Source organism: Agrilus planipennis, unplaced genomic scaffold (assembly GCF_000699045.2).
Source record: "Agrilus planipennis isolate EAB-ADULT unplaced genomic scaffold, Apla_2.0 scaffold6, whole genome shotgun sequence".
Classification (NCBI taxonomy): Eukaryota; Metazoa; Arthropoda; class Insecta; order Coleoptera; family Buprestidae; genus Agrilus; species Agrilus planipennis.
Genome location: NW_020439302.1, coordinates 1,838,284 through 1,850,717, shown reverse-complemented (window position 1 = coordinate 1,850,717; position 12,434 = coordinate 1,838,284). Strand labels below are relative to the sequence as shown.

General features: G+C 36.7%; 1 protein-coding gene across 1 annotated transcript in view; it reads left to right on the top strand.

The window, feature by feature from the left end:
* Positions 1-1,623: 1,623 nt before the first annotated feature.
* LOC108745118 overlaps positions 1,624-12,434 on the top strand; it is a 131,983-nt gene continuing 121,172 nt past the window's right edge. Inside the window, exon 1 of the mRNA XM_025978486.1 lies at positions 1,624-1,666. The gene's annotated coding sequence lies outside the window, so the exon portion shown is untranslated. The remainder of the gene's footprint in view (positions 1,667-12,434) is intronic.

Genomic DNA, 12,434 nt, shown 5'->3' with positions numbered 1-12,434 from the left:
CTGCTCAATGATTTATAATGCCGCATTGTTGTCGTTAAATAGAGTGAGCGTGACGCTATATAGAGTGTAATATTGTATAGAAAACAATGTAAACCAACCAAAGTCAAGCAATTTCGACGTTTTAAGGAGTTTGCCGTTAAATCGAGTGACGTTATAAAGAGTTTACACTGTATATACGTAGTGTAATATTTTCAAAGAACTATAAGCAAACTTAGTAAAATTATTTTCGCATCTGTTCCCTGTGTAATAATATCGAGATAAGTAGCCCGAGATAAAAATGTTCAGTCTCTCAGAGTCTCTGAAAGCGAGACTCGAGTCTCCATCTCTTATCGAGTCTCTCTGGTGTCGCTGAGAGAGACGCTCATAGAGATCCTCATTTCGTATCCAGTCTCTGAACGAAAGACTCGAATCTTTGAACGAGAGACACGAATCTCTGAACGAGAGACTCGAATCTCTCAACGAGAGTCTCTCAATTTTTCAGTTTTATTCATTCAGTCTCTCTGTAAGAGACTCGAATCTCTGAATTAACAATTTTATCGTGAGAGAGAGACTGTGAGAGATCCATAAAAACACCTAGGTAATAACTGAGAGACTGTGAAAAACTACAAGAGACGCTCTCAGAGACGCTGAAAGACTCTGAGAGACTGGAGAGAGACTGAACATTTTTGTCTAGGGGGGAGAATCCCCTAATAAGTCTACGATAAGACAAGCCATACGAATAAATAAGGATTTCCGTAATAGGGAATGGATACCATAATACAGTTTCTGTACTAAAGCCTGTTAGGGTTGTACCTACCCCTATTTCAATTCTATTCGGTTTAATTTAGAATTAGGCATGGTGCCTAAAGCCTTCGAGCATCCCTGTAAATATGTTCCCGGTAAAGTGTCCAACAATATGAATATTTTGACTTAAGCAGAGGTATAATACCAATCGCAATTATCAACAATTAATGTACACGTGTAGACGATATGTAGGTGCAGTAAAATAGTCGACCGGTTACAATCTCTTCCCTTTTTGACGACGGCTGGTAGTGGTGGGGCGATCACATGCATAATTCTTCATTTGGTCATTTAGTACATATATTAAAGTCATTAAAAGGTCTGTACAAAGCACTCTAATAATTTTACATATACTTTTTGCCATGCTACGATCTAGAAAATAGGTGAAGAGGTTTTTCATCTATTTCACCTGGGTAGTCGCCTCGAAAAGAATGCTATCTATGATTTCGGACGAATAAACCAAGAATTTTTTTGGTTTTCCGTCTTGATTTTTTTGACTTTAGTACGAAGCAGGCAACGGACGAGTGGCCACTAGAAATTTCTCGCAGCAGTCCGTGAAAAAATTTCGATAATTGCGAGACAAAGTTTAACGTGCTCTATTAGTATATATATATANAAGTTCAATAATATTCCGTAAATATAGATTACAACAGCAAAAGAAACAAAGTAACTTAAACTTTCGGCAAATCTTACCATATACTTTGAATTTCATTAGTAATTTTCTAAATATACTAAAAGAATAACTAATCAGGGTGTATTTATAATTAATCATTTGATTTTTTCTATAATTTTAATTTTTGTTTTTTCCAATTCTTCGACAGGTATTGGAGTAATGGAATAATATGGACAACAAGAATAGTTACGAGTAGAACACAACACAATGTTGGTAAGTTGTTTTTTTTTCCGTATATTCTTGTAATTGTAATTTTCTTATTAACCTTTTGAGATCTCTGAGGGCCACTGCGTTCAAATGTGTTTGTTTGAAGATACCATACTTTGGCGTCAATTAGACGCGATTAATGATCGCAATCTTTTCTTTCAATAACAATTCGAAAATGACAACAAAAATAAAATATACAACAAAATCAACCCATAGTGAGTGATAAGCGATAAAGGAATTAAAAATATTAGTTTTATAAGCGCGGGGGTTTCTCTAATCGGAGAACTGTGGGAATTACCCAGTACTTAATTCATAAATTACTATTGCTATTAATTTAACAATGATTTTTGTTCTTAACTGCAGAATCTTTAGTAATGTACTTAAAAGTTTTTAGTTTTGTACATGTACTAAACATAAGCTTTGGAATTCCCCTGCGAGAGACCAAATTTATATCCAAGGAAAATCAATAGATAAAGACACAATACCGCGATTAAAAAATTCTAAAAATTAATTACTTATGCGCATCAACAACTAGAAGATACCAATCTTCTGTATTATATCAAGTAGCTAAATATTCATAACGTAAAATCTATAACTGATGAGAATTTCTTAAAATTGCTTTGTTTTATGACCCCTGCAACTTCTGGTTATATCAGCAGTTGCAATTATAAATCAGTGCTTTTATGCTGGTGTAGAAAATATTATTTGTTGTGCTTTCGAAAACCGCAAATGCCACCAAATAACCCGAAGGATACCCTCGAATGAATTTAAAATTAAATAAATTAAAATTTGTTATCCCGGCGATCTATAAATTAATGACCGTATATTTTTTTTATGCTTAAAATAGTAAAGCTACGGTACGAAAAGACAACACGAACGAAGTGAATGTAGTCGTGGTTAAGTCCTTCCAAGGACAATTTGGGGATGTGCAAAATTGTTTTCTTCATAAAATATTTTTTTTTGTTTTGAGTAAACAAAAGGAGTACATGCATGAACAAAAATAAATAAATAAATATCTGTATGCATTCGGACACTGGCGTACGCCTGTTGGGTAGTTTAAAAAGATAATTTACCTTTTTAGTTAAATGCATTATAAACATTCTGTGGGCAGTACAAACAAATAATTGAATGGTCACAATACTGGGAATGTGCGGTTGTTTTTAGCGCCAATCAGTGGAGTTTAGTGTTAAACTTTAACGATTTTAAGTGTATTTACAGTAAGTGCTTGCAGGGTGATAATTAGGTACATTGTTTCTTTAAGAGAGAAAAAAACTTGCGTGAATTATTTAGGAGAAACGGTACGACTTTTGAATAAACAAAATATACCCTTGAATGATAATGTTGCAATAGTAGATGAGTTTTAACAATATATTAAATATTTATTAAGTAGTAGTGGTAGGTATAGTACTTACGCAAAATGCAAATAAAAGTTTCCTCGTCAGATTCATTTTAAATCAATTTTCTTTTTCCATATTATAGGTAACTGCTATTTACTAATCTTTATGCATTTGCATCTGTTAGATAAATAATTTAGATAAATTGCAATGCAGGCGTTTAAAAGGACAAAATACAGCATGTAATTGCCTACGTTTTTAATTAAATTATGAATAATATACATATACCCATTAATGACTAAATTAACTTTGTAACAAGAGGCAAATTATTTAATTTATAAAATTTTATTAGAAAATATCAATGAGAAGAGACAATTGAAAAACAACCTCAAAAATTTTGAATATACTATGATTAAACATTGATTGATTAACTTTGATTGGAAACATTTAAAAAAAAAATCTTACATTACGCAAACTAAATTTCACTTATTTATACACATTTTATTCGTTCAAGAAACTTTTTTTTTTGGGAAAAATTCATGATTTAAAATTTTTATTTCTCTCCGGTTTTCAAATATTGCTGACAATTCGAAAAACTTCACTCGTTTATACGAAATACTATTTTTATAAACGAGGGCAAATGGTATTTGCAAATTTGTTTACATCAGCACTTTAATTTTTTATCGTAATGGAATAAGCGTTTAGGTGAAACGATTTAGAGCGGATATAGGAAGCTAGTCGAGCACTTTTTCTGCTTGCACAACACGTCTTTAATTAATACCAAATAAATATCACTCAGAAAATTGCAAATGTGCGAATTTTTTAATATCAGACTATCATCGGTAAGTCAATAAAAAATTAACAAATTAAGAAAATTTCCTACAAGAATTCCCACCGGGAAATTCGAACAGTGTTAAATGTTATCGAAGAAAAAGCGTCTACCTTCAACACTAGTTGGTTAATTAAATCAACCGAATGTTCCCGTATACCCCCCAATTTTCATTGTACAAAATTATTCCACTGCTTTTATCGGACAATTAAAACCGTCATCATATTTTCGTTTTATTTTCTTGTTCGAAACCTTTAGCCGGTGATTTCCCAGAAAACTTGCGTCAAACTATAACAACTACCAACATACCTTAGGTGAGCAATTGGCTGATATCGCGGGGTACAAATTTCATCCCCTAAGTCCACAAAAACAATAAAATGTCATCCACAAAACTCACACACAAACAAAATTAATTATGTAGGTATTTTTTTGATGAATAGAACAAGTCACTCGGTTTATTATTTAATATTTTGGTAAGTAACACATAAAAACCATTCGATTGTTGCTAAATTATATTACAAATGTTGTTGTCAATTTAACAATCACAAACTATATCGTTTACGACCGAATAAAGTTCGGGAAAACTTAATCGATTTATTGTCCTTAAAAAAATTGTTTGCTTTCGATACCATTAAGATGGTAACTGCTGCTGCGGCACAACGAAACACGCAGAGGTGTTATTTTAAATAGGAAAATTTCGTTTCAAAGTCCATCCAAGTAGAAGAACATCGCTGTTTGCCGCGAAGCGATGCGACGAAGTAGCGCGAGCGCGGAAAATGTTCGCACAGCTTTTTCCACCGCACGGACGCACGCACGTGTCGAACTTTTCCATAAACCCAAGACTGGCGAATGAAAACAGGCGCTCTGAAGTGATGTGACAAATGTTAAGAGCTTTTGTGTGCGCGGGATCGACGTCCCAACGTGCGGTTCAAAGCCGACTGAGTTGTAATTTCAGCGTAAAACCTCAGTTCATCCCCTCTACACGCCCCCCACCACTGCAGGCCGAAAAATTCAGTTATATCCTGAAATTATATTGGTTCACTTCGTGAATAGGTACATTCTTTAACAAATGCGGACAACAATTGTCGAGAGACGTTTTCATGTTCGTGGGTAAATCCAACGGCGAGCGCGACCGCGGCCAGCCGTGGTTATCGCGGTTCGACGGCGACGACGCCGACGAGGAGACGACCGACGTAAAGCACAAAACGCACACACACAAACAAATACTGATCGGTGGACGACTTGGCTGATGATGATGATGATGATGATGAACGATGGAGGAGTTCCTCCGCGCCGTTTTGTTTCGCGAAATCGTAGCAGGCGTCGACCGACGACGGCGACGTCGCCCGTGCGTGCTTTCATGGGTGTCCAAGATGCTTCGGTTGTAGCTTTCATTCATGCAGGTTGTTACGAGACGGCGGGGGGTGGTGCCGGCGGAGGGACGCGAAACGGGGGCGGTCGGGATGCAAATTTGGGGTGCATATTGACGCGAGGGCGGTAGGTTAAGGGCAGATCGACCATATGCGTGCATACACTCCCGTGTGTGTATGTGTGTGTGTGTTTGTACAATGTATAAAAGAAAAACAAAAAATAATTGCCAGATGAGTAATACTGTTTATCCTTTTTAGGTCGCCTAACTATCGATTTTATTTTGCGCATTATTTCTTCCCTTCTTTGTAAAACCCTTCTACATGTCTATTCATTTACGTAATAAGCCTTGTTAGGTTGTACATATACATATAATTAGATGCAGATCAAACAGATGCCTAAATGACAGGATTGGGAAATGTGCTAGGATTGTACCATAAACGTACTTAAATATGCCGGAAAAACATATTCAGCCAAGATTCAAACCAATGACGAACAAATTTAAAAAGTAGATCGATAACATGCTGAAAATGAACTCAAACCTTATCTACTGAAANCTGCTCAATGATTTATAATGCCGCATTGTTGTCGTTAAATAGAGTGAGCGTGACGCTATATAGAGTGTAATATTGTATAGAAAACAATGTAAACCAACCAAAGTCAAGCAATTTCGACGTTTTAAGGAGTTTGCCGTTAAATCGAGTGACGTTATAAAGAGTTTACACTGTATATACGTAGTGTAATATTTTCAAAGAACTATAAGCAAACTTAGTAAAATTATTTTCGCATCTGTTCCCTGTGTAATAATATCGAGATAAGTAGCCCGAGATAAAAATGTTCAGTCTCTCAGAGTCTCTGAAAGCGAGACTCGAGTCTCCATCTCTTATCGAGTCTCTCTGGTGTCGCTGAGAGAGACGCTCATAGAGATCCTCATTTCGTATCCAGTCTCTGAACGAAAGACTCGAATCTTTGAACGAGAGACACGAATCTCTGAACGAGAGACTCGAATCTCTCAACGAGAGTCTCTCAATTTTTCAGTTTTATTCATTCAGTCTCTCTGTAAGAGACTCGAATCTCTGAATTAACAATTTTATCGTGAGAGAGAGACTGTGAGAGATCCATAAAAACACCTAGGTAATAACTGAGAGACTGTGAAAAACTACAAGAGACGCTCTCAGAGACGCTGAAAGACTCTGAGAGACTGGAGAGAGACTGAACATTTTTGTCTAGGGGGGAGAATCCCCTAATAAGTCTACGATAAGACAAGCCATACGAATAAATAAGGATTTCCGTAATAGGGAATGGATACCATAATACAGTTTCTGTACTAAAGCCTGTTAGGGTTGTACCTACCCCTATTTCAATTCTATTCGGTTTAATTTAGAATTAGGCATGGTGCCTAAAGCCTTCGAGCATCCCTGTAAATATGTTCCCGGTAAAGTGTCCAACAATATGAATATTTTGACTTAAGCAGAGGTATAATACCAATCGCAATTATCAACAATTAATGTACACGTGTAGACGATATGTAGGTGCAGTAAAATAGTCGACCGGTTACAATCTCTTCCCTTTTTGACGACGGCTGGTAGTGGTGGGGCGATCACATGCATAATTCTTCATTTGGTCATTTAGTACATATATTAAAGTCATTAAAAGGTCTGTACAAAGCACTCTAATAATTTTACATATACTTTTTGCCATGCTACGATCTAGAAAATAGGTGAAGAGGTTTTTCATCTATTTCACCTGGGTAGTCGCCTCGAAAAGAATGCTATCTATGATTTCGGACGAATAAACCAAGAATTTTTTTGGTTTTCCGTCTTGATTTTTTTGACTTTAGTACGAAGCAGGCAACGGACGAGTGGCCACTAGAAATTTCTCGCAGCAGTCCGTGAAAAAATTTCGATAATTGCGAGACAAAGTTTAACGTGCTCTATTAGTATATATATATATACGGTGGTAGTTTTGACGTTGTGGGGCGGAGAACGCGGATAAGTTTGGAAGTATGTGCCTGAAGCAAACAAACAAGAGTTTGAGTGCAAAGTGGAAATTCGGTATAGAATCACCCGTTGAATATACCAATTATGTTAATGTAATATGTTAATTAGGAAAGTTACACGCTTGGGGATGAACTCGTCCGCCTGAGACCCTGGATATGACACTGACGGATTGCAGTTACTTGTATTCAAATTTTGCAAGTTTTTAGTAGTTAAGGGACATAATTTAGCAAAATGCCACCGTCAGCGGCGGGCAATTTTCGTTTTTCGGTTGTAATTCGGGTCATGTCATCCACTAGATCCGACATAAAAAACAAACTCCCGTAATCTCCTCTTCGTATTCTTCTTCTTCATGTTCGAAACGTCAAAAGTATCCCTGTTTCGTACGACACCACCTTAATGACATCGGCACCGAATGGAAATGCAAATTGTCACTCAAAACCCATCTCCTTAAAAATTTCTTCAACGTAAGGGTCATACATAGTAAATTAGGGTAACTTGAGCTACATTTAAATAGATTTTAGGGTCACATTTTAATTTTTGACGTGACAACGTCTTATAATTCGATGGAGCCGTTTGCACGCACGAAAAAACATGACTCATGCGGCGTTACCTCGCTCTGAGGCGTTCCATTTAAGGCTTGAAGTGCAAACGAGAGCGCGGAACGAGCGACAAAGAGGCACAATCGGCCTCCGCGTTCGGCAGCGTTCGACATCTGTCNCAATGAGAAGAGACAATTGAAAAACAACCTCAAAAATTTTGAATATACTATGATTAAACATTGATTGATTAACTTTGATTGGAAACATTTAAAAAAAAAATCTTACATTACGCAAACTAAATTTCACTTATTTATACACATTTTATTCGTTCAAGAAACTTTTTTTTTTGGGAAAAATTCATGATTTAAAATTTTTATTTCTCTCCGGTTTTCAAATATTGCTGACAATTCGAAAAACTTCACTCGTTTATACGAAATACTATTTTTATAAACGAGGGCAAATGGTATTTGCAAATTTGTTTACATCAGCACTTTAATTTTTTATCGTAATGGAATAAGCGTTTAGGTGAAACGATTTAGAGCGGATATAGGAAGCTAGTCGAGCACTTTTTCTGCTTGCACAACACGTCTTTAATTAATACCAAATAAATATCACTCAGAAAATTGCAAATGTGCGAATTTTTTAATATCAGACTATCATCGGTAAGTCAATAAAAAATTAACAAATTAAGAAAATTTCCTACAAGAATTCCCACCGGGAAATTCGAACAGTGTTAAATGTTATCGAAGAAAAAGCGTCTACCTTCAACACTAGTTGGTTAATTAAATCAACCGAATGTTCCCGTATACCCCCCAATTTTCATTGTACAAAATTATTCCACTGCTTTTATCGGACAATTAAAACCGTCATCATATTTTCGTTTTATTTTCTTGTTCGAAACCTTTAGCCGGTGATTTCCCAGAAAACTTGCGTCAAACTATAACAACTACCAACATACCTTAGGTGAGCAATTGGCTGATATCGCGGGGTACAAATTTCATCCCCTAAGTCCACAAAAACAATAAAATGTCATCCACAAAACTCACACACAAACAAAATTAATTATGTAGGTATTTTTTTGATGAATAGAACAAGTCACTCGGTTTATTATTTAATATTTTGGTAAGTAACACATAAAAACCATTCGATTGTTGCTAAATTATATTACAAATGTTGTTGTCAATTTAACAATCACAAACTATATCGTTTACGACCGAATAAAGTTCGGGAAAACTTAATCGATTTATTGTCCTTAAAAAAATTGTTTGCTTTCGATACCATTAAGATGGTAACTGCTGCTGCGGCACAACGAAACACGCAGAGGTGTTATTTTAAATAGGAAAATTTCGTTTCAAAGTCCATCCAAGTAGAAGAACATCGCTGTTTGCCGCGAAGCGATGCGACGAAGTAGCGCGAGCGCGGAAAATGTTCGCACAGCTTTTTCCACCGCACGGACGCACGCACGTGTCGAACTTTTCCATAAACCCAAGACTGGCGAATGAAAACAGGCGCTCTGAAGTGATGTGACAAATGTTAAGAGCTTTTGTGTGCGCGGGATCGACGTCCCAACGTGCGGTTCAAAGCCGACTGAGTTGTAATTTCAGCGTAAAACCTCAGTTCATCCCCTCTACACGCCCCCCACCACTGCAGGCCGAAAAATTCAGTTATATCCTGAAATTATATTGGTTCACTTCGTGAATAGGTACATTCTTTAACAAATGCGGACAACAATTGTCGAGAGACGTTTTCATGTTCGTGGGTAAATCCAACGGCGAGCGCGACCGCGGCCAGCCGTGGTTATCGCGGTTCGACGGCGACGACGCCGACGAGGAGACGACCGACGTAAAGCACAAAACGCACACACACAAACAAATACTGATCGGTGGACGACTTGGCTGATGATGATGATGATGATGATGAACGATGGAGGAGTTCCTCCGCGCCGTTTTGTTTCGCGAAATCGTAGCAGGCGTCGACCGACGACGGCGACGTCGCCCGTGCGTGCTTTCATGGGTGTCCAAGATGCTTCGGTTGTAGCTTTCATTCATGCAGGTTGTTACGAGACGGCGGGGGGTGGTGCCGGCGGAGGGACGCGAAACGGGGGCGGTCGGGATGCAAATTTGGGGTGCATATTGACGCGAGGGCGGTAGGTTAAGGGCAGATCGACCATATGCGTGCATACACTCCCGTGTGTGTATGTGTGTGTGTGTTTGTACAATGTATAAAAGAAAAACAAAAAATAATTGCCAGATGAGTAATACTGTTTATCCTTTTTAGGTCGCCTAACTATCGATTTTATTTTGCGCATTATTTCTTCCCTTCTTTGTAAAACCCTTCTACATGTCTATTCATTTACGTAATAAGCCTTGTTAGGTTGTACATATACATATAATTAGATGCAGATCAAACAGATGCCTAAATGACAGGATTGGGAAATGTGCTAGGATTGTACCATAAACGTACTTAAATATGCCGGAAAAACATATTCAGCCAAGATTCAAACCAATGACGAACAAATTTAAAAAGTAGATCGATAACATGCTGAAAATGAACTCAAACCTTATCTACTGAAAATTGACCGCCAACGTGATCCAAAGCATACGGAAAATGAACCCCAGTTATATTAAATGTGGACCGAAATATGCCGAAAATAGGTGAAAACTGTACTGAATCAACATATGCCGAAAACATGCTTTAAACAGCCTACAAACATAAGTAGATTGAAAACATAAAAATGGACACAAAGCGAACCGAAAAATGACCGCCGGCATAGATTGAAAACATGTCGAAAGTAGATGGAAAACCTGCTGGAAATTGATCGCAACCACATTCAACATAGACCGAAACTATGCTTACAATAGACTACAAACAAAAGTAGATTCAAAACATAAAAATGGACTCACTGCGTACCGAAAAATGACCGCCGGCATAGATTGAGAACCTGCCGGAAATTGAATGCAACCACATTCAACATAGACCAAAATCAAGGATGTAACAGCTTATAAACATAAGTAGACTGAAGGCATAAAAATAGACTCAATGCGTACCGAAAAATGACCGCCGGCATAGACTGAATGAAAACATGCGCAACCACATTCAACATAGACCGAAATCATACTTACAACAGATTACAAACAAAAGTAGATTCAAGACATAAAAATTGACTTACTGTTTACCGATAAATAACCGGCGGCACAGATTGAAAAAATACCGAAAAGTAAAAGAAAAACCTACTGAAAATAGATTACAAGCTGGTTAAAAATGACCACTAGCATAGATTGGCAAGATGCCCAATAGTGCACCTTTTTCAAACCGAATATCGGCCGAAAACATACCAGATATGAATGAAAAATCTGTACGTAATTGACCGTAAACATGCCCAACGTAGATCGAACAATACCTTCCAAACATTAACAGACTGAAAATATGTTGGGAAATTTTATTCTAAACATACTAAATATAGATCTCAAACAACAACCGAAATAATTAGAAAAGTATATCTTAGATGTACCGAAAATATGACCGGAATTGACCGCAAAGATTCCGAAGATATGCCACAAACATTCTCAAAACATCCCAGGAGCGTGCTGAAAATAAATCATAGGCCTACAGTTAACAGCGTAAGCTGAGAACATGCCACTAAAAATAAATATATTAGAAAAATTAATTCCTTGTTAATTATTGTTAATCCTGTGGGAAATGCTCTTCAGTTTTAGATCGTTTTATACACAGAAATTTGATTCAAATAGGTGTTAGTTTTTATTTCTACTTTTTACTTGATGCAAAGCGCGTCGCTCAGGTGCCGTTTCACTTTTATCGAAGATCAAAAATTACTGTTGCTTTTTTTCTTTCTTTCCTATTGATACGTTCTCAAATACACAACAGCGACTCGAGATCTGGCATGTTGTATTCTTATACAAACGGCGTCGTTTATTCGATGTGTATCAGAACATGTACCGGAATATTGGTTATTAAGATTGGTATGCAGAAAAAAAAAATATGCTCACCACGAGAACAAAAAAGGCCAAAATGAGAACCTCACCGTCGCGGCAGAAAACTAAAGAATTCTGTAGAAAGTAATCTGTCAATGTAGATTCCGGTGGCCCCGCTTTGAATCGTACCGAAGTATTATTGAGAAAATTCTTTCTCCGTTCTTTCGCGTGTATTCAATGGTTAATTTTTTATTTTAACAAAAGCATAATTTAAACATCTCGAACAATGCCTTTGTTTAAACATTTGTTTAGCAGTTAGTCTAATTAGTAAAGCATAAGATTACTATCAAATTTTTCTTGATGCTTTTTCACCTTTCGTAAACGTATTTCTTATACAGTGTAAACTTTATACTATAACGACACTTACGGGACTGAACATTTTTCGGCGTTATAAAGAGTGGTCGTTAAATGGAGAGAAATAAAAGATATTATTTTACTATTCTATAATAATATGCATTTACCAATATACGTAGTACACATTTTGCACACGAACATTATTATTCATACATTGCGTATAGCCTGTTATCTTCGTCTGATGTTTTTTGCTGTTCCAATATTTTAATTGTATTTTGTTACGTATCTTACTCATATCTTGAGATACTGCTGGATCAATTTGATTACATAAAAAGTATTTTTTTAATAGTTTCGCTGCATCAAGTGCTTGTTTGATGCTTGGTGGAGGGACAGGATCGTCTTCTTCAACAACGTACAC